This window comes from Corythoichthys intestinalis, chromosome 6, assembly GCF_030265065.1.
Source record: "Corythoichthys intestinalis isolate RoL2023-P3 chromosome 6, ASM3026506v1, whole genome shotgun sequence".
Taxonomy (NCBI): Eukaryota; Metazoa; Chordata; class Actinopteri; order Syngnathiformes; family Syngnathidae; genus Corythoichthys; species Corythoichthys intestinalis.
Window position 1 is genome coordinate 36,566,086 of NC_080400.1, and position 23,215 is coordinate 36,589,300.

Sequence of the window (23,215 nt, forward strand, 5' to 3'; positions counted from 1 at the left end):
GGTGCGAAATCGATTTGGATTCTCTCTCCAGGTCAATCGGCGTTTCTCTTTCCCTCTCACTATCTGTATATAGTCTAGCTGTCTTTTTTTTTGTCCTTCAGTCCTGTCCACCCGACTTCATTTTAAAGAAAAAAAATTACCCTAGTAAAAAAAGTCAACTACCGGTATACAGTTTTATTTTCACAATAACCATTTCATGCAATATATTTTTTCACTAAGCCTGACAGGGGACTAATTGAACTCATTGGCTGCCATTGACTGCGCTAGACTTCCTATCTATTTTGACTGGAATAGCACTGAAACATGAGCACTCACGGTCAGTCTTTCCAGTTTAAATGACTTGGACATCAATCGATATCAGTGGCATGCAATGAGTTAAACACTATGAAAAAAGCGTGTTCCTTGGGACCGTAACCAGAGTGTATTTCTGTTTTTATTCGTTATAATTTCATGAATGTATTTTTTTAATTTAATTTTTAAAAAGATTGTCTTAAAATTAATAATATTTATACAATATTGATTAATAAATAAAAAAAATATATATAACAATAATTGCTAATATGTAAGCCTTTTTAATGAGCAAAAATAGGCAATTGCCCGGTAAAGCAGACAATTGCACGCTTCACTCTGATCCGAGTCACAAGTAAGTCCCGAGTCATACCTGTCGAGTCAAGTCATAAGGTTATGTCAAGTAAAGTTGAGCCGAGTCAAAGGTTGCAAAGACAAGTCGTGTTAAGTCAAAAGGTTGTCGAGTCAAGTCGAGACACAGGTACATCAAAGCCTTCACCATTGTGTAGGCAAAATAAATCATCTTGAGAACTGGCATTACTGAACTTGTCACGATGCATCTGCTGTCTCAGTCTGCACTCAGTTGATTGCTATGATGTTCCGTGAGTGTGTGGCAAGCAGTGTTGTTAATCTTACTTTAAAAAAGTAATTAATTACAGTTACTAATTACTTCTCCCAAAAAGTAATTGCGTTGGTAACTCAGTTACCTGAATGTAAGAGTAATCAGTTACTTGCCAAAGTAACTGGTGATAATTTTCACGTCCCCCCCCCCCAAAAAAAAAAAAAATCTTTACCATAAACTAAACCAGACACAGGGGTATTGCAGATATTGCGATAACTAGATAATAACCTTTGCTATGTGTGGAAGTCATTTAATGTTGTGAATCAACTGTTAAAGATGGAAAAATTGCTCCCATTATTGCATTACTTCCCTTCCGTCTATTTTCGACATGTGTAAGTTTTAAAACTCTTTCATCATTTAAAGATGGATTTAAGTTAACTTTTGCCGATTTAGGAGCATTTTAGATAAAAAGTGACTTAGGTTCACTAGGAAGGTTCTCTACAACAGAGCCTTCATGAGAAGTCTACTGCTTTAAGATGGCGGCTGTTTACTAACGCACCTATTTCTTTATTATATATGTTGCTAATGCCTCCGTGTCTGCCATTTGCATCTAGTTCTGTATATATGTGATATCTACTGAAGCATCATCTGGACGTAGTTTGAAGGCTATCGGCTACAGTCAGGTATTATTGGAGCCACCTAGCATATTAGCATCACGTTTGCAATGGCGTCACAGTACTCCCTTGCCTCCTCCCCACTCCTGCTCTGCTCTCTCGTCTCCGTGAGTCCGTCTTTTTCCAGACTTTTCTCGCGTCTGTCAACAAACATCGTAAGGCATAGTAACACACGCCTTTCCCGCCTCACTAACAGTAACGGCGTTGCCAAGATGAGAAAAGTAATTAATTAGATTACTCACTACTGAAGAAAATAACGCCGTTAGTAACGCCGTTATATTCTAACGCTGTTATTAACAACACTGGCAGCAAGAGCCGCCAAAAGGATCACTGGCAGGTGGGAACCAATCTGCAATCCAAGTCAACGTGTTGACTCTCAAGTCAATGTCTCACGAGTCGAGTCGAGTCTCGAGTTATTGCCTCACGCGTTTCGAGTCTCCGACCCTCTGAGCTTAAGCGAGTTGAGTCTGAGTGTGCTTTTTTTTTCTCCAAGCCCGAGTCGAGTTATGATTAATCAAATTTGCGACTTGAGCCGACTCGAGTCCGAGTCCCTGTGACTTGAATCCAATTGTCTGATATTACGGTTTAAAAGTCTTAAGTGTCAACTTTTTTATAGGTGTCCACAGTAGTGGCCACTGTCCCTGAAAGAGTTGAACAGTGAAAATTAGTAAATATATAAAGGTTTTTTGACAATGTCACGTAATGTCACGTGACCTAAGCTGTGACCTTGTAAACGTCATGCATCATAATGACTAAAACGGCTCCCACAGTTCACATGAATTATCCAAGGGGTTTTGTTACCCTTTAGTAAATCATGGAGTTCTTTCACACAGGCTTTGCAAAAAGTCAGTAGCAGCAGGCAACACATTTTCCACATTACCGCCTCCTTCCTTCCTTTTACTGTGTTTACTCCCACTCCTGTCTCTATTTCAGTGTCCTCCTCTCACATTTACTGCACCCTTCAGAGAGATAACTTCCTCTCTGATTTCTGTTATCTCACCATCCTTTGTGGTCGTTAGATCTGTTTTTTTTTTTAATTCCAGGTTATCTGGTATTTAGCTCCTAGATGTTCCCTTTGTCTCACAGTTAGCCTTTTCATGGGAAAAAAAACCCTTAACAGTTAAAGAAGTAGTGCAGCTACAAATAAACTCTACCACTAGTTACAATGTGCATTTCAGTCAGGATATTATGGATGAAACATCTGAAAAACATGGAAGAAACATCTGTTGAACTCCTGACAGGAAACTTCACATTTGTTACAGTCTTTATTGAATTGTGTTCAAAAACAGTTGTTCTATTCCAGGATACAACCCAATGTTGACAACAAAAACTTCTGTTGCCATGCAAAACGGAGCGTTCGATTATTGCTTCCTCCCCCTGTTTCCTAGCAAGAGCCACAATGTACACACACAGCATTGTCCTCTGCACAGTTCTGTGTGTTTCAGCACTTGCATAATAACTAGTGTTAGATATTAACTCCAAGCGATGGAGCTGAATGTGAGCAGTCACACGTGCTTGCACGTTTTTGTTCCACCCATCATGAATGACCGTTGATGTACCAGCATACGTTGCTGCACAGGTTCTTGCACAGCTGGTAAGATGTTGCACACAGTCTTCCGTGTGTGTTTGCGGTACATACTATGTGTGATACACATTGACCTGTTGTGTCACAGCAGTCAATCACCTTATTTCCTGGTAATGGAATGCTATGTGTGTGCATAGGTGTGTTTACTGGCCTATTTGACAGTTTTTGCAGTTACAAATTTAAAGCGCGATCTACCTGTACTTTTATCTTATTTTCCATCTTACATAGACATTTGAACTGTTAGGGGGACGTGGAGGGAGTAGCAGATAAAAATACAACTACTTCCAGGTCAAAATGTAGAAACTATCTAGTACTAGTATACAAAAAAATTTGATACATTATTGAAGTAGTTCAGAGTAGGAATGGGAATTGATAAGATTTTTACGATCCCGATTCCATAATCGATATTGCTTAACAATTCGAATCTTTATCGATTCCGTTATCGATTGTAATTTGGACTAATGGATTGTTTGAGGTTCTGGGTTCAATATGTTTTATGGTTCATTCGAACACAAGAAGCGGAGAGTGGAGTTGGTCTTTGGCACTTTTAATCCAACTTGGCAACAGGCACAACTATATACAGGCAATGGCAGTTTATGTGACTATCACTCAATGAGCAGATGAGAGCATGCGTGAAAAGATGTTGATGTATTTGTATGTGTGTGGAAGAAGACTGGAATGTGTGGGTATATGTGTGGTGCGCGGGAGCAACCAGCTGCTGTAACAGTAAAAAGACGAAACGGTCGCACTCATAACGGCTTTAATTTACCATAAGAACTTTATGGCTTGAAGAGGAAATACTTAGATTCGTTCATGGACGCACACAGATTAATACTTCCTCTAACAGGTGGCCGTCCTCTGCTCGAAATGCGCACCTTACGCCTATTCTCGGTCCCAGAATACGCAGCGCGCATGACGTAGGACAATAAAAGGAAACTGACTGGTTGCTATGGGAACGAACGCATACCCATGGAATCTTTCTAACTGGAGTGTTAAAATTGCTAATGAAATCATTTAGGCTTATTTTAGATGCATATATGTTATATTTTTCTTATAGAGTATTCAACGAGGAATACGATAGACCCTTTAATGGACTTTTTGGGAAAAATGACCATTTCTTTAAGTAGTCTCATGAATAATGACCTGGCCTGTGAAAATCAATGCAAATCACCCAGCAACGACTCTCTCCAAATAAAACGTGATGAGAGGTCTCTTTGTGAGTATTCATGTAGCCGAGCTTACCAATCCGAGCGTGTGTAGCATGCGTAAATTTCGAAACGTAAATTGTGCTGGTTGGAATCAATAAGAGAATCGTTAGTTAAATTGCCAAATGATTCCATGGTATCGGAATATAATCTTGATTCCCATCCCTAGTTCAGAGCCAATATTTATCTAATCACATAGTAGAAAAGAAAAAGAAAAAAAAAAAGAAATGCACCTTAATGAGACAATAGTATCAGTTATACTAATTATCAAACATATTGATTTGAACCGATGACAGTACTGTAGATGAGTTGTGCTCATTAAAGTTGGCCTCAACAAGTTTTTATCCGAACAACTAATCAGAATTCAAAAAATGCCCACATCATCAAAAGCCTGCGTGCTGACACTCGTGTAATAAATTCAAAAAGTAATTGGTTTCAAAAAATAGTCCCAGTGCATATATAGACTGAGTTACACCAGCCAGCTGTATTTATTCTGAAGGACCTGGCCAGATTATATTGGCGAACGAGCACATGAGACTTAAATCTGATTGGAACAACAATCTAACATACATATACAATAGTGGGGACAATGCGCAGCTAAAAGAAACAGTACAAGATGAAAATATATAATGAAAGAAATATTAGACTTTAGGTTGTAACTAGGGTTGGCCATCCCCCCCCCAAAAAATAAGGGACACCTCATTGGTAAAGCTGGCCGACCCGATAACTGTCCCCCTGGTTTTTTTGGGGATGTGAAAAAAGATTTTTTAAAAATATATATAATTATACTATTATACTAAATTTTCTCAAATGGAAAAACAATAATTATCGGCAATTTACTTTTAATACTATATCGGTTGAAGGGACATGGCTCAGGGCCAATCCATAGCTGGCCTATTTTAAAAAACTTAAAACTATACAAATACACAAATATTTTCCAAACCAAAGCCGCTGGCAACCTAAAACCAAAACAGGCACCTCCCTTAGGCATATATGAGTCTCCATGAGTAGTGGCATAAAGAAAAAGAAAAAAAAAAAAAAAAAAAAAAATCAAAGTTGTTCCCTAATAAAATTCCGATGAATTATTTTTTTTATATAACAAAACTTAAAATGGCTATAAAATTCTCAGATTTCACGCTAGATGCACAAAAATCACCAAATGCAGAAATAATCACCTATATTTTCAGGATCAAAAGCAATATTTAACATATATAAAGTTTTGCTGAAATAGCAATTTTTTTTTTTTTTTAAATTTAATTTTGTGCAATTTTGACGTTTTTAATAGCTGAATGAATCACTAAATTTTCACATCAGAAACTTCATAATTCAGGAAAGCATGCAGAATAATCTTAATTTTACTCAACAAAAGTAAAATTTGCATTTTTCTATATTCAATGACAACTTACTGAATTTATTGAATTCCAATGTCACCATTGGCTCAGCACATTTAGTCAGCTATCTGGCACACGTCTTTCAACAATCACATAGCCTCTTTGCTTATGACTTGTGAGACCCGGTCAGCTTCCTGTACAAGTCCCTGTCCCTCGCCGTCTCTTTCCTGCCCTCCTCGACTCTGCTCCTCTTCCTGCCGGTCGGTCTCTCCAAGGCAAGCCCGGCCAAGATCTCCTCGTCATCGTCTTTCTCATTTGCTTGGCGCGGTCCTAAATGTCCCGGGGAAGAACCCGACAAGCGCTAGCAAGTTCAGGTGCAGGCCTAGTTGCTGACCATGAAGTTCTTTACGCTGGTCCAGTAGCTCCCGATCTTTCCAATCCTCAGCACATTGGCCGTGGCGGGCAGCACTCACAGCACGGGCTCATACGGGAATAGGTTGAGGAACTGCCTGTTCTGCTCTATGGCATCTTTGTCCAGGGATATTCTGAAACGAAAATTAAATATAACAATTTAATTGCAGCAAAAAAAAGTATTTTCAGAGTAGAGCCAATTTCTTTTATCTTCCGCTAGTTGTGGAAAAAACTTTTCCTTGAGTTCCTCGAGGTAAGTGAACTTGTCGCTGTCCATGAACCTGTGATCCACCCTCATCCATCTTGCAGCCCACAGCCCAACACTTCTTCTCCATGGTGCTGCACTGACAGTTTATAGACTGAAATGTTACATAACACGTAAAAGATGTTTTTTTTCTTTCTTTCTTTTTTTTTTTAATATGGACGCAGAAATGTCAAAATGTCTTAATTTAGAGATACAAAATCCAACATGCCGACTGTCACAAAACAGCTTTTTAAGTTGAAACTTTTTATAAATAAATGCGTAAATCCCAAAATTTTTTTGATAGATATGAACGTAAAACTTTCTAGATCTTTAGTTAAAAGCCAAAAAACGGGCAATTATAATTCATTTTATGTAAATATTTCAAGCTATTAAGCTATTGTGTAATCCAACGTGGCGGCCGTAATAAAGAGCTTTTTAAGTTGAAAATTCTTGTAAATAAATGCATAAATCCAGGATTTTTTTTTTTGTCATGGATATGAACTAGAGCTGAAACGAATACTCGAGTAACTCGAGTTTAAAAACTGATCCGAGTAATTCTATTCACCTCGAGTAATCGTTTAATTTTGACAGCTCTAAGCATCACTTTTTGCTCGGACTACTTTTAATGCGGGACCGCGCACTGATGTCACGTGCGTGGAGGAAGAAGCAATTTTAAAAAATGTTTTTAAAAACTTACTGCAGCCGACAGCCGCTACAAACGACGCCGACGTAGCTAAAAACTAGCCCCCATGATGTTACGGTGGAAGCAGGTAGTGTCTGATGCGTCTCATAGAGATCACATGTGTGTTGAACTAGATGCGAAATGACACAGTCAGCGGCGTTAGTAAACAGCCGCCATCTTAAAGCAGTAGACTTCTAAGCGCTAATAAATAAGATTAATGTTACTGTCACTCGCTCACGTAACGTTAGCCCTGCTGAGGGCTAGGTTTCTATTAATTATGACCACTGTCGATTTGTGGCTAACGTGTCTTACATACAGGCTTTAACATAACGTAGCGCTTTGGAGTGATGAGGGTGTAAAATAAAAACTATAATGCTAACTGTCAATTTTAGCTCAGTAGTCATTGCTGGATAAAACACCAAGTAGCACTGGTCCCTAATGTGCTCCAATACAGCATGTATCATACATTTATTTTGAAAGCTGCAAAAACTCCAAATCCTATCAGGACTTACAGTTAAGACTAACTTAAAACTTAACTAGAACTAGAAATAGCTTGACACAAATAGAAATTCAATTGAAACACGTGGGAAAAACACCAAACTTTTAAGTGATGTGTGTTATCAAGTGTAATGGAATTTTTAGGTAAGATATATATATATATATGTATATACATATATATATATATGTATATATATATATATATATATATATATATTTATAACCTATTATAAATTTATAAGATCTAAAAGTTTTTTAAGTGAAAGCAGTGAATTAGTCTTTTTTATTCTAGTTACATCTGAGATGCAATTGTTGGCTGTTTTCAACGATGCACATCGAAAATAAAGACATTGACTGAAAATGGTTCAATATTGGATGAAATGCTTTGTTTTCTCGTGTATATTTATAATTGCTCTTCACCTAAAAATATGTACTGTAAGTTTTATCCTATTACTCGATTTATCGATAGAATTTTCAGTCGATTACTCGATTACTAAAATATTCTATAGCTGCAGCCCCAATATGAACATAAAACACTCTAGATTCTTGGTTAAAAGCAAAAAAAAAAAAACAAAAGAAAAAAACCCGCCAGTTATCATTCATTTTATGTAAATATTTGAAACCATTTGGCTATTGTATAATCCAACGTGGTGGCTGTAACAAAACAAAGAGCTTTTTAAATCGAAAAGTCTTGTAAATAAATGCGTAAATCCCAGAATTGTTTATAGATATGAATGTAAAACACTCTGGATTCTTGGTTGAAAGCAAAAAAAAAAAAAAAAAAAAAAAAAACAGGCAGTTATCATTTTATGTAAACATTTCAAGCTAAAGCTACGCTATTTTTTTCTGTTCATTTTATTGTATTCACAACATTTCAAAGTGCATGCATGGTGCGAAAATATAATAATTACCTTGAATCTTTGACCAAATCACTCTTGAGACACTCCTGCCTGCATGTATGAACTAACACTTTTGTCCTTTTCCTGTTTCTACCTAAATCCGGCATTAGAATGCAGCGTGAGTTCAACACAGTGAAAGTAACGACAACTCTGCCTGACTCAGCCTCTTTCGGGAAGGTGTGGCGCAGTGTCTGTAGGAGCTTTTCCCGTGTGTGTGCGTGTTTGCGACGTGTGAAGCTTTTTTATTGATCAGCTTCAAAAGCCTGTAATTACTGTATTGTATAGTTAACGGTCAAGGAAATTAAAGGGGGGGGGTTTGAATTGATTAATTGTATTATTTGCCATATTATATATATATATATATATATTATATATATTATTAGCTGCAATAGTGTGTGAACCAAAGTGGTCCCTTGTGTCTCTACCCTGGCTACTCAGAACCAATGAGAATTAAAAAAATATTAAGAAGAATAAGAACGGAATGTACTCACCTCCTAGGTACAAGCAGTAATCTCCTTCTGCACCACCTCATGTCACATTAATGGTGAGAACAGAAGGTCCCCGGTTTATCATGGCCCTGACATGCGACGTTTCAACATTGCAACTAGTTTTTTTAGCAGCATAAAAATATGACGAGGCATTTGAAGCAATGTTCAAATACTGTTACTGTTTTTCATTTAACTTTTAATCTATTGACTAGAAAATGAAATGACGACTTTTACCTACCTATTATTACAGTATATTTTTCGGATGACTGCTAGACTTTAGATAACTTTGAAAGTTTTTGATTCGATTATCTAAAGGTCAAAAACAGTGCATTATTTTCAATTAATTATAATCAGTGTTGTCACAGATTACTTGAAAAAGTAATTTAATTGCTGATTACTGATTACTCCTCAAAAACTTAATCTAGTTACTTTACTGATTAATTTATTATTAAAGTAACTAAGTAACTTTAAAAGTAATTTATTGGCTACATTTTACCAATTTTTCTCCCCTTGCTGCTTCAACATAAGAATGACAAGAGAAAAATGTCACCGCATGTAAATGACATACCGATAATTGAATTTAAAGGGGAAGATCAGAATTTTTCAAATAAGGCTTAATCTTCGAGTTAGTAGGCGTTTAATTAGTCGATGGAGATGATTTCAACCACCGTTGATTCGTGCTAGCTTAGCTACCCCGGAGCCCTGAAACTAACAAATAAGTGACAAACTGCATGGAATTTGTCTTAATCAACTCCACCAACTAATTAAACCCCCGCTAACTCCAAGATTAAACCGAATGTCAAAAATTCTGAACTTTGGGTCAGAGTTTGGGGGTTAGGGTTAACAGTATATCTGTGCCAATGTAAAACAATGCAAATTGACTGCACAATAATCAACAACACACAAATGAATTGCAGAGTGCAATAAACACAAAGGTGGGAGTGGGCGCAAATGCCCGCACACAACCCAGAAGTACACCGTACACACACGCGGTCAATTTGGCCACAAAACGTGGTGGCAACAATAAGCACTTTACACTTAATCAAACACTTCACCTCATATAATGCAACACGAATATGATGTGAACAATGCTCGCCTACTCCGCAAGGTCGAGCGGAAGCGCCGTTGCAATGGCAAAACTATGAAACTGCTCCACATGTAGCGGCTCCAACCTATTGCTGGAACCCTCCAGAATGAAGGATATATTGCTCATGTTCATTCATGGACGGACACAGATCACATTCCCCCGCACATCTCAACAGTTGGCTGCACTCAGCTTGAATGAACACCCACACTCGACATGTGTTTCTTAGTCCCAAAAAACTTGCGTGTGACTTGAGACCAAAACAGGAAGTACCGTATTGGCCCGAATATAAGACGGCCCTAACTATAAGACGACCCCCTCTTTTTTAAGACTCAAGTTTGAAAAAAGACTTTTTGAACACCAAATTTAATTTTTATACAGAAAATAATTACAGTACATCTGAAACAAGTGATTATAACAATATATTTGAGAGAAAAAGCATGTTATTTTGCCTCATTCAAATCTTAATATCTGAACATTTAAATATGTAAACTAAAGTGCAATCACATTGGTGAATGAATGGCTTCTGGTTTTTGAAATGTAAATAAACCAATCTATTGTGATAAAACAACAAAATTGCAATAACTGCATTAACCATCAAAGTGAAGTCTAACTGTAACTGCAGTCTTGAACCAAATCTGAATAAGGAAAAACACTGCAATAAAATAATGCAAACTGGTTAAACTTGTAGCTGCGCTCCCCTGCTAGAACCTCCAAACAAGCTCAAGAGTAGCTGAGAACTTTCATGACAGAACATCGCTTCAATGATATCTTGCGCCATCTAGCGTCGTGAATGGGTATAACGTCTAGACCGCGAATATAAGACGACCCCCACTTTTCCAGTTTTATTTCAATGCAAAAAACACCGTCTTATATTCGGGCCAATAAGGGAACTATGAGTGGTTACAATGGAAACGAACGCGCAGTGGGAACCTTTCTAAAATTTTCTGTTCAAAATGCTCTTCGTATGTGACTGCAATATTCTTCATTCTACATAAATTATGAGGCAATAACAAAATAGTTAAGCACAGACACTAAGGATATGGAAAAAATGAACGCGTTAGATTGTTCGTTACTGAAAGAAAGTAATCACATTACAATAATGCGTTACTTAGGCTAGGTTCATACTGCAGGTCTTAATGCAGGAATCCGATTTTTTTTGTGTTTTTCCGACTTGAGTGAGGCATTAACTTGACGGTCTGAACGTGACAAGTCGCATATAAGTGGACCATTTCAAATCCGATCTCCTAGTTTGAACACACGGTTTTTGGGGAAGGACTGGGCTTGACAACAGTCATAATAAAATAGGTTGAGGATAAGCCTGAGAATGCTCGGTTTTCTCTTTGCTCCATATGATCAATATTTCAAGGTTGCTTACACGGCCAGGAGTCGTCATTTGTTTTGAAGCGCCTAGGTATTCGGGTCAGTTGCTCAGTGCATCTCAGACTGCAAATGAGTGCGCATGTGTGATACTTGAACGGGCTCAATGGACAAAGGCAGTCTGAACGGGCATGCCCAAAAAAACGACAGAAAATCGGAATTGTGCACCTGGACGACACGAGCATCCAAGAGTTAAAGAGGATGCTCACCATGCTAAAGTTCATGCTAATGCTACGAGTCACATTTAGTGTGTGATGATTAGTCAGCACAGACATACAATGATTAATTCAAAATTGCATATTCTCTTCTTGCCAAGATAAGAAAAAATCTTGTTTTTTAAACAAGCAAGCCCAGAGTGCAGCCAAGCTTGAAGCACATCCTAATGCTGGTGAGGGTGGGAGGGGGGTTTGTGGCGCAACACATCTCACATGAGTGGCACGACCCAATGACTGCTACGATGCAGGCTGACGTATCACACAAGAAAAAAATGTCCCGCATTGTGAATATATGACAGAAACTACAGTGCCCTCCATAATTATTGGCACCCCTGAAAAAGATGTTTTTAAGCTTCTAATAATTTTTTAAAATTCAAATAATATGGGACCTTAATGGAAAAAAGAGAAAAATCCAACCTTCAATACAAGTGCATTCATTCAGTGGGGAAAAAATCCCACATAAAGCAAAAATTATTTGACATCAAATAATGTGTGTCACAAGTATTAGCACCCCTGGTGTTAATACTTTGTACAACCCCCTTTTGCCAACAAAACAAGGTCTGGGGACTGAGATGGCCATGGGAGGAGCTTGATTTTGTGTCTGGTGAACCATTTCTGTGTAGATTTGGCCATATGTTTAAGGTCATTGTCTTGCTGAAAGACCCAGTGATGACCCATCTTCAGCTTTCGGGCAGAGGGCAACAGATTTTGATTTAAAATGTCCTGGTATTTCAAAGCATTCATGATGCCATGCACCCTAACAAGGTTCCTAGGGCCTTTGGAAGCGAAACAGCCCCACAGCATCACTGACCCACCCCCATACTTCACAGTGGGTATGAGGTGCTTTTCAGCATGTGCATCTTTCGTGGCACGCCAGACCCACGTAGAGTGTTTATTGCCAAAAAGATCAATCTTGGTCTCACACAAAAATACACACGGTCCCAGGCTTCAACTGGGACCGTGTGTTTTGGTCAGATGAGACCAAGACTGGGTGCCAATAATTATGGAGGGCACTGTATGTCACATTTTGCTCTCGTTGTCGTCTCGTCAGATGAAAATTTGCATTTATCTCATTAGATTTTAGTCTCTCGAGACACGTTTTTTCGCTCGTCGTCGTCATGAAAAAATTGTCAATGAAATATTTTTGTTATCGTCATAGTTAACGAAAGCAACAATGCTTGGGGGAAGTCAGGTAATAGTCCAGAATTCTAATAAACATGTTAAAGGACCACCCAACAATTTGGAGGCTAGGAGTCCAAGGTTCTCTCACCCAAAGTCAGATGTGATGGGCTCCAGCTCACAGCCCCAAAGTAAGACACAGTTAAAGGACAGCCTCATGATAAAAAGAAATTTGAAAGAAAGAAAAGCCTCATGGATGTTGTGTTTGACAAGGCCGAACTGTTCTTTAATCAAATAGACCACCACAGAAGGATTAAGAGTAGGATAATGAAACTCTCATACACAAGCTGTGTGGAGTCCCATGAACCATGGAACTTTGAAGCTATGGCTGCGTCCTGCCAACCTTATGACAAATGCGTAAATCATCTGCTATCAGAATGAAACCGAGCTGGTAAGGCTTGAACCTGTGACGGAGAGGCCAAGGTCTGGCTGAGAAAGGAAAGCCGCAGATCATGGTGTCTGACACAGCCACATGCACACACTGGTAATAAAGTAAAGCTTGTGGAAACAACTCTTGTGGGAAGGAAAAGGTAAAGAGGAACAACTGACTGCAAGAACAGAAAACGGGATTAGGGGAGTCTGATAATCCTATTAAAAACAACAAGGCGGAGAATGATACTAGAGATCTGTTAGTTTGCCGTTAAATGATACATTTACAGCAGGCCAACAACAGGTGGAGTCCATGTAAAGTAATACACTCGACGTATAGAGGCCGAGAACTACAAGGTATCTGTGGCATTCTAGTAGAACAGACCTGCTGGGCTGGTTTGTAGATCATTAAAATTCCTTTCCTTTTCTCTGTGCTTGGCTAATCGGAAGCCTCTGTTTCTTCCCCAAGTGACATGTTGGCTCATGTCCACCCACCTGCCCAGCCTCGCCTTTCACCTTCAATGTGTTATCTCACTGTGCCAGAGCACACTGCGTTCAGTGGTTCTCGGTAGGTTTATTCTTCATTTCCACATGTTGCATTTACTGAGTAATGGGAGATTTCCCCTCTTGGTTTCCACACCCAGAGTTGATCACCACTTACTGTATTTATTTATTTAAATCATTTACCATTTAAGTCTTTCTATTTTTGATGCTTTTCTGCTGTGTTTTGTCACAGTCTCAACAAGAGTATGTAAGCGGTATCATCTATGTCATTTTTATGATAAGAAAGCAAGCGAAGTTATGTGCCTGGGGTCCTCATCACTACAACAACAACAAAAGGATGTACAATGGAGCCGCTGTCTATATTGTGTTTGAATAAACCATGTGCAGACAACTTTGGGAATTGATTCAGTTATTAAAACACAAAATTTCTCTGCAGGAAGAGGTTTTCTTACATGTGGGTAGCTCAAAATGGGTAAGTTACAAAATAATGAATCAAGTTGAATTAAAATATGTAAAAAGCCCTATTTCCATTGATTCATTTCTTTCATTTGATTTACTTCTAAATATTGCTGTTACTGTACATTGTTTTGTGTTCCAGTTCTATTGCATTGATGAAGCACTTTGTTGTAGCAAGTGTTTATATAACAAAGACCACCCATGACTGTGGGGGGTGTGAGTGAGCAATTTTCTATACTTTAAAGAGAAAAAGATCTCGTGTATTGATCATTTAATGTAGGGTGGCACAAGTGTCAGGTAGCATAATTCACACAGTAAAACAGGAGATAGCTTTTTAAGTACTAACATCCAATCATTTCACACCACATGACTCAATGAGTGCAAGCTTTGCTGTTTCATCCAAAATTTCACACAGTATTAAGTATTCAGAAAAGCACAACAAATGTATGAATTTATATGTTTTACTGCATTTGTATGGGGGTAAATCGGTGCTCTCAGAGAACCATGAAATGCAAACATGTTCACGCTCGTCAGGCTGACTTGGAGGCTACAATGATGGGAGTGTCATGGAGCATAACTCAAGCGAGGGAGACAGAAGAGCAGCCTCAGGAGACCGACCCCATGCTTAAACCGAGTCGGCAAGGTGCCTCTAAAGTGGCAATGGCAACGGCCATTGTGAGTGGAGGTTAAAAAAAATAGTAAAGTGATCAACAATTTGCAACTTTTATTTTAGAAAATAAAATGTGGCTAGGGAGAGGGATGTCTGGGCTTCCCTGATAAAGCTGCTGCCCCTGCGACCCGACCCCGGATTAAGAGGTAGATTATGAATGGATGGAATACCATAAACAAAATGTTGACATCATGAATACAGTATACTTTTGTCTTCTGCCTTTACATTTATGCCAGCACTGAAGTTCGGTTTGACGTTTGGCTCAATCAATATATCCATCAAAATGTATTTAATTCAGTCTTGAAATATATGAAGTCGGTTGCTTTTTTAATACTTTATGTACAAAATATACAATGTTTTAATGCAAGTAACATCTTACCGGTTGAATACCCACATTTTAAACATGTTAACAAGAGCATCATTCTACATAAGGTTGCATAGATCAAACGAATGCATGTAAACTGGTATTTTACTAAATACCGTGAAAAATTGAGCAGACTTAACTATGTCAGTAAAAATTGGCTTTTGTGAAATAAGACCAACTAACACACAACACATCACCCACAGAGACACACCCCCTCCAGGGCTATTCTATGTCCAACCCCACCACAACCACCAATTCCTTTCATCAGCATAAATTGTCAAGGCCACCTGGGTGACCTGTGTGTGAGTGAAGCATACAAAGGGTTCAACCTGAAATGCCGGATATTGTTTTGCTACTTCCCGCCAACTCAGCTCTGAACCAGGGACCCTAAGCCAAGGAACCTTGTGTTTCGATGACCCTCAAGCGCTACTGTGTGACCCCCCTTCCTCCACTTTTGTTCCCACCCACCCTCTTCTTTTACCCATTCACTCCATTCTCTCCCCATGAACCTTAACTATATATTAATGGCAGGCTATTTGAGCTAATAATAAAAAGACTACACATATACGCACACACAGGCAGCCCCAGCTACACACACACACGCACGCACGCACACCTATCCCCACCCCAACACACACACACGCAGCCACACACCCCCACACTCCTAAACATACATTCCTGCACTGTCTCCATAGCAGCAGAAATCCTTGATAGCATGCTTTGAACCAGAGTTTGGGTGGGTGGGTCACCGGGTTCCTCCACACCGGGACACCAAGATGGTCCCTCCACCGGCTGTTTTATACATATTAGAAGTCTTGAGCTGTGCAAAAAAGGTCATGTGCTTCCTCAACATGAGACTGGGCAGAGATCAGCACGAATATTGACCCTTGCTTTCTCAACTGTAAACATCTCCAATACGCATGCTTCACCATGTGACTCCTTAATTGACACGCACACAGACAATACCTGCAGGAATGTATAAAATACTAACACTGTAATTGTAGTTGCAGGATCAACACAAGTACAAGGGGTGAACAGAATGCATCGACCCTTCAGAATCATTTTAGACATCAACTAACTGAATGCACTGTTTTATTAACATCTTTATTATACATTCAAAATCCTCCAAATAGCTTTAGAGGATAGAGCAATCACTCAAGGAAACAAACTATCTTTCCTTATTCATGCATGGTTGAATGCATATAAAGCAGGATATTCAGTGCTGCTGCAGCTTTTCATTGAGGTTCACATGCCTGCCCTCTACACAACAGATTTCATTGCAGTTCTATTTGGTTCTGGAGGTTTGCTGGTCGCCATGAAAAATGATGTGGAGGGAACAGAGTGTGCGAGCGACCTTATGCGGCCTGTCTGCATCAGCGTGTTTGACAAAAGGATGTCAGTTGTGCCAGTGACAGCCGTTGATGTCAGCACTGTTGTGAACAATACCAGTTTACAGTACCACCTCATCAGTGAAACATGGTGGTGGTAGTGCCATGGTGTGGTCAAGTATAGTTCACTCTGAAGCCAATATATTTTGTCATTTTCTAAATGCTGACAAAAGCAGCAGAGTAAATTCTTAAGTGTTTTGGGCAATATTATCAACTTATATTTAGCCAAATGCTCATTCGGCGGTGTAGTACAGTACAAATGGACAACGAACTGTCGCAAAAATCCCTTTTTTAAATGAAGCCTCATCACCATTTCCTATTTCTTGAGTTGTCTCATCCATAAAATAAATGTGTCAAGCCTGCTGCATGACGATGGAATATGTGTAGATAAGAACAGATAAGCTCCAAAAAGATATAACACATCCATAGGCTGATCTACTATTCAGGCGAAGTAGGCGATCGCCTTAGGCCCCCAACCAGTAGGGGGCCCCCAACCAGCTGCCCTTGCCCCAACGAGCAAGGGCTTGGGCCACCGGAGCCAGCAGCACCCCCAACTATTTGTCATGTATAATTATGTCAGCATACCAAACAAACAAATAACAAAACAAAAAAGAAAGCCATTTGAATGCTGCATTTATATTATCTCTCCCCCACACACACGCACTACAATGGACTGTTCCACGACGACGGACTGAATATCAGTTGCTTAGCTTCATTTAGCGCCGTTAAGCTTAGCTTAGCTCGGTTTAGCATCGCTTAGCTCCTCTTAGCTGTTCGTTAGCTTCACTTAACTCTCCCGCGTTTTTCACGCCACTAAGCTCGCTATTTATACAGCTCACTTGCTATTTTGCACGTCAACTATCATTTATTTCTAACACATGAGCGAACGTGCTCTCCATGAGAGCCAAAGTGCAGTGAGGGAGAAGTTGAGAACAGGCCGCTAATGCCTCTTTTAACTTTCTTCTTCTTCTTCTTCTTCACCACGAACATAAAATACACGACAGCACACCCTGTGGCGAAACAATGCAGTACAGTTCCAAACAGTCATACAATAACACTCAACAGCTGGTTAACAGCATTTGCTAACGAAAAAAAAAATGTAAATCTATTAGTGACACGACAAGCAATGACGAAGAATGTTTTTTTACGGAGTGTAAAGCTTTCGGTTAGCAGTTTAGCGAGCGTACCTCCGGTGAACATTTCAAAATAAAAGCACGTCATGTTCATCATGTAAATAACAATTTCTGGAGTTAATCCCACATACTTTGGAATTAATATTATAATATGTTGAGTAAATACTACAGAATACAGATTCTACACTAAGAATAGCTTTCAAATGACACTCTTTATGACAAATATGATTGACAATGAATAGTTATTATAATTATTATACTACTGTTATATATAGTAGTATACTATAATAATAATGCTAGAATTTTTTTTTTAAGAATTGTTTTGAATAATGTTGGAAAGGCAAAGTCAGTGTTCTGAATCTCTTTACTTTCCATTCTTTTGCACTAGTAAATGCTATGAGCATTTAACCTCATTGTTTATTTGTCATTAATTATTGTTTTTACATGATTATTTGTAATTTATTAAAGAATTTAAGTGTTCCAAAATGGTTTTGTGAATTAATAAGCGTCAACAAAAATTTCATTGCTAAATTAGTAAAAAAAAAGAAATTTATTAGATTAGTCGAGTTATCGTAAAACTAGTCGGCTGACTAATCAGGAGAAAATATGTCATTTAGGACAGCCCTAGTGTACCGGAACATATTTCCTCCACACCCTTCTCACCTTTTTAACCCCTGACCCAAGAAGAGGGCCCCTGGATATGTTCGCCTTATGACCCAGAATTGCCAAGTCCGCCACTGAACACATCAACTGTATTAAACACAAACAAACACATATGAATGCACACAGGGATGCAGATAATTTGTATTCTAGTGTGTTGTCAATCTGCCTTGACATCTGACCTTGTTTTTCGCCGCTGTTTGACCTTTGACCCCCTTCTCAGGTATTTATGCAGCAAGTAAAATTGTCTTAATTTGTTATATACACGCCCAGTCGTGAGTTTACCATTTTATCTTTGCTATGACTACAAAAACTATGTATTAAAGGGTCCTTGTGGTGGTGAATTTTTTTGTTTTTATTTCATGTGCTGAAAGAGACCTAATTGACATCAGCAGGTTACTGTTTGATAGTGTCCTTTCAGTCATGTTTAGGCTTGAACGAGGGCTCGTCTTTTCGCATATCATCCAAGGAAGACTGCTCCAGAACTGTCAGAACACATCCAGGCAATTACTCCTGTATAAGTCAGCTGCTCCTTGTTTACAATGGGTAAGCCTGTTCTTTCCTAATGACCAACTTTCATTTCCACTGTTTTGACATCATCAGCATTTCTGTGGAAGATGACTGGACACCATTTGCCTTATTTCCAACAGTTTAGCCAGTCTGAGCACACATCTTTGGTTTCTTGCAAGGAGGTTTATGTTAGAATCTCTTGGATGTGAGACACACAAAAAGTTTGCCCTTATCTTTTTAAGTTCATGGGGTTTGTAGTAGGGAAACTACAATACTCATGTAAATAGTACTCAGGGTGTTTATTTTAAATCATGAGACAAAATTGTCAGGACTGGAGTCAAGGCAGGACTCAAACGCTAAATGTGAGCCCAAACGGCATTACCAAATACTAATAATGACCACTAGGGGTGTTAAAACCTATTTTCCATTCATCCCCCTCCCTGATTATAATGAGGTAGTACGCATTACGAAGATTTAACTAGGTGAAGTTTCCTGCCTGTTGGAGTTGATCGAACACTGAGGACATGAGAGGCAATGGGTATCGGTTCTTGATCGTAATTGCATTTCATGTGGTGTTTTATGCTCCTGAGTGAAATGGACCGCTTGGATGTGTGTGGAAGCGATCGTTTTATATATTTAATTTTTGAATCCCGCGGCATGAAAATGAGGTACTTGAGGCTTCAGTCTCGAGTTTAGGACGAATGCGAATGTGACATCACCCGGGTCAGCATCTCACAATACAGTATTGCTTCAGAGCATGCAGATGGACTGCGGATTCAGCTGATTTTGCGGATTAAGTCGTTTATTTTTCACATTAACCAGCCAAACGGCTGCAGAAAATTGTTGCTGCACCAGGGAGAGGCGTGTGAGCCTTTTTAGGTTTCAAAAGGTTCCCGTTCACTGCGCATATTGGTCAAAACAAGCCCTACTACTGTGGGACCAGTGGATTTACGAGGAAGTGAGTAAACATCGTATTTTGTATTATGTCAAACAATGGGATCATGGCACACGTTTTAATACAGAGGTGGCTTGCATTTTGTGGCTGACTGTCCACCGAAAATGCCACTCGGCCGATGACTGGCAGCTTGTCAATCACCCATCACCGCCGGGAGAGCGCTATACTCGGCTTATTGCCCTTTTCGTGTGCCCGGTGTTCTGTCAAATTTTCAACCCCATCAGAAATTGCAACTTTGTGTTAAAAAGGCTCCAAACACAGTGATTTCAAAGTAAACACTACAAACTTTTTTTAAATAGAGGACTATTTACTTACGTTTGATCACGGATGGAAATGTAGAAAAGTTCTCCTCAGACAAATCCTGCCATGTTAGCTGCACAACAACTGCACGTTATATAATACTTCGATAAAAAGAATATCCTGTTAAAATATTGGAGTACAGAGACTGAAACAATGACATTTTGCGGCTGTCTTTGTCGAATTTTCCTCGTTCTGAATAATTCCCCCTCAATGGGTTTAATTCTAAATCAGATGAAACCATGACCCTGCCGACGTCATCCACCTGTTGGGGACGCTAGAGCCCTATATTGGTAGGCGTGGCTAAACGGCGGATTAAAAGACTAATTTCTTGTCATCTGCGCTTTGCCAAACTGTTGTATATAGTCAAATCGTCTCAAAATATTATTCTAATTCGCATAATAATGCTATTTAAGACTTTTTAAAATCCTGTTGTACACACCTTAACGACCCATTCTTCTTAACCACAAAAAAGAACCCAGCTCCAGCCCCAGGAGATGGATGAATAAGCCCTGCCTTTAGCAAAGTTTCAATGTATTCAGTCATGGCCGCCTTCTCCCTACCGGAAACTGAGGGGCAGTTTACATGGCGACTCTGCGACACAGAGACGCAATGACTGAGTTGCAGACTCGCCTCGCGTGCATATGGTGTCGGCGAAGATGAAAGGCGAAGACGAAAAATTCTGAATCCTGCCTCCAAAGTAGAAGAATCCGATTGCGGGGGGTTGAGGGGGGCTTCCTCGGCACGCATATCAAAGGCTCCTGCGGCGCGAGACCGCGCTGTTAACATCAGCACTCGTACACGTCACATTGGGCGTGTGCAGCGGTGCTACTAAACATTAAAAACAGCAAATATGGCGGAATGTCAGCTTTAATTTACTGTTTTAATAATATTTTTTAAATTAAATATGTTGAACATTTTAATTTTTGTGCCTTTTTGAACAAAAGAAAAATGACATTGCTTCGAGTGGGCGGGGATATTTTTTTCCGGGCTGAGGGAGCTTGGTGGGGTCAAAGTGCATCATTCTCTGTTGCCCAGTAAATCGGCACTGCCCCCTAGGGCCTGGCATGAATATTACATCGTTTTCATGCGGAATCGCGACATTGTTCAAATGGAGACGCAAATGCAAATTTGAAATTTTTCGTATTCTCGGAGAGTCACCATGTAAACAGCCCCTGAGTAAAGGCGACCCCTGAGGATGGTGGAACCAGGTCTCAGATCTACAGAGCAGTCGTATGGTCTTTGTGGTGGCAGTGACATGGCTTTGGATTTACTGAATACTTTCTGGAGATGGTTGTAGCAAAAGGGCACAGCTCTAAGGTCAACCTCAGGGTGTGGCAACATGGAGAGAAACATTAACAGAGGTGGCAGACGTTCCAGAGTCGGGGTGGAGCACACAATGATCAGAAGAGTCTTTTCCCCAACCCAGGATTACCCCTGACCCCCAGTCTATGTGGGACCTGTGCCTGCGCAGCCGAGTGGCCAAGAATTAGCATCTGAGCTGGTGACTGAAAGAGGTGGAAAGTTATGTATTCTCTGTGACCATCAGAATTGAGTTCCACTGGTTCTGTGGAGTGTGCAGGGAAAGACCTTCAAAATAAAGCAGGAAATAACCATGACACGACAAACCAGACCACAGTGTGACAACAATCAAAAACATCTGAATCAAAACAATTAGCCACCCATCTACAAAATTAGCAGCCATCTTAACAGGTTATCCCGCAACCCTTGTGAAGATAAGTGGTTCAGAAGATGGATGGATGGATGGATGGATGGCTTATTTATGTCACTGGTACATTTTTATATTTATGTCCCTAGTATCTTCACAAACCTGTTTTTAATACCTGTTATGTCCTCTGGTCTTATGTTGACTACTTTTTGGGTTTAATTTCTTTCTAAGATTGTACATTGTTCATCCGTCCACAGGATGTCGCTATTCTAACTCAGAATCTTAAGTTTTTCTTTGGTATTGCTGTTTGCGCTCGGCTTCCCCTAGTGGCGACTTGCTGTAAGCAGCAGGCAGAAAGAACTTTTTATTTCAGTTGGAAAAGAGGCCTTGAGGTGTTAAGACGTTACACACCTCCTCTGCACCATACATCGTTGGGAACCCTTGACAAAACAAAATCTGTAAGTTTGTACGTTTTAACAGTGGGTTAGATGTAATTTTGGTGTGTCTATTCTGTTATTTTGTTGTTATTTATGTGGCGCGAACCCACACGTTTTTGTGCTAAGCTAAAGTAGCCACTTCATTTCATTTGCTCATAATGGAGCCAGTTTTCTGTTATTTACATAAACATGTTATTGTATAGAACCTTTTATTTTGTGTATAACATTTGTGTTTTATGTATGTTTCAGTTTTACCACACACACACGCACACACGTTGACACAAAGAAATAAATGAGAGGAAGGAGTTCGGGCCTCCAAGTTTCTTTGTCGGTTTAGCTCGCTGCCAAAGTCGAGTAGCCATACGCTCGGCTGAGGGCAGAAGAGTAAAAAGATTTTCAACACATCAAGCACCCAAGATGTCTCAGCAAGAAGTTTCACCACCTATCAGCCAAGTGGTCACCAGGTCGGAGGCCAGTCATTCTCATTCTTCACGCCGGTCCAGAACGAGTCAAGCTGCTGCACAAGCACGAGCAGACGCCGAAGCTGCCTACGCCAGAGCACGGTACGCCAAACGCCAAATCGACATGGAGGTCGAGAAGGCACGCATCGAGGCAACACTACACGCTCTGAAGACGGAAGGTGAAGCAGAAGCAGCGCTCGCCGCAGCTAAAGTTTGGGAGGCGACTTTCGAAGAAGAGGAGCGCGCCAAAGTCGACCTCAGCGAGCAAGGGGTATTTTCCAAGACACCCCCCTCCATCAGGCGTGCACAAGAGTATGTGCATGCTCACTTTGACGACCAGCGTGTCCAAGCAGATGGCACACAAACGCCAAACAATGAGCACCTGGTTAGGCACAATGACTCTCAACAACCAGAAAATAGCCCAGAATCAGCTGGTGCTTTTCCACATGTGCGTCACATCGACATCGCTGACGAAGAGCATCTCCAATCTCATCGTGCGAGAACGGACATCTCACACCAGCCTACACCTTCAGCAACCCCACAAAGTGAACTGTCCAATTTAGCAGCCTATCTAGCACGGCGTGATCTGCTGACATCGGGGTTCAAGGTTTTCGACA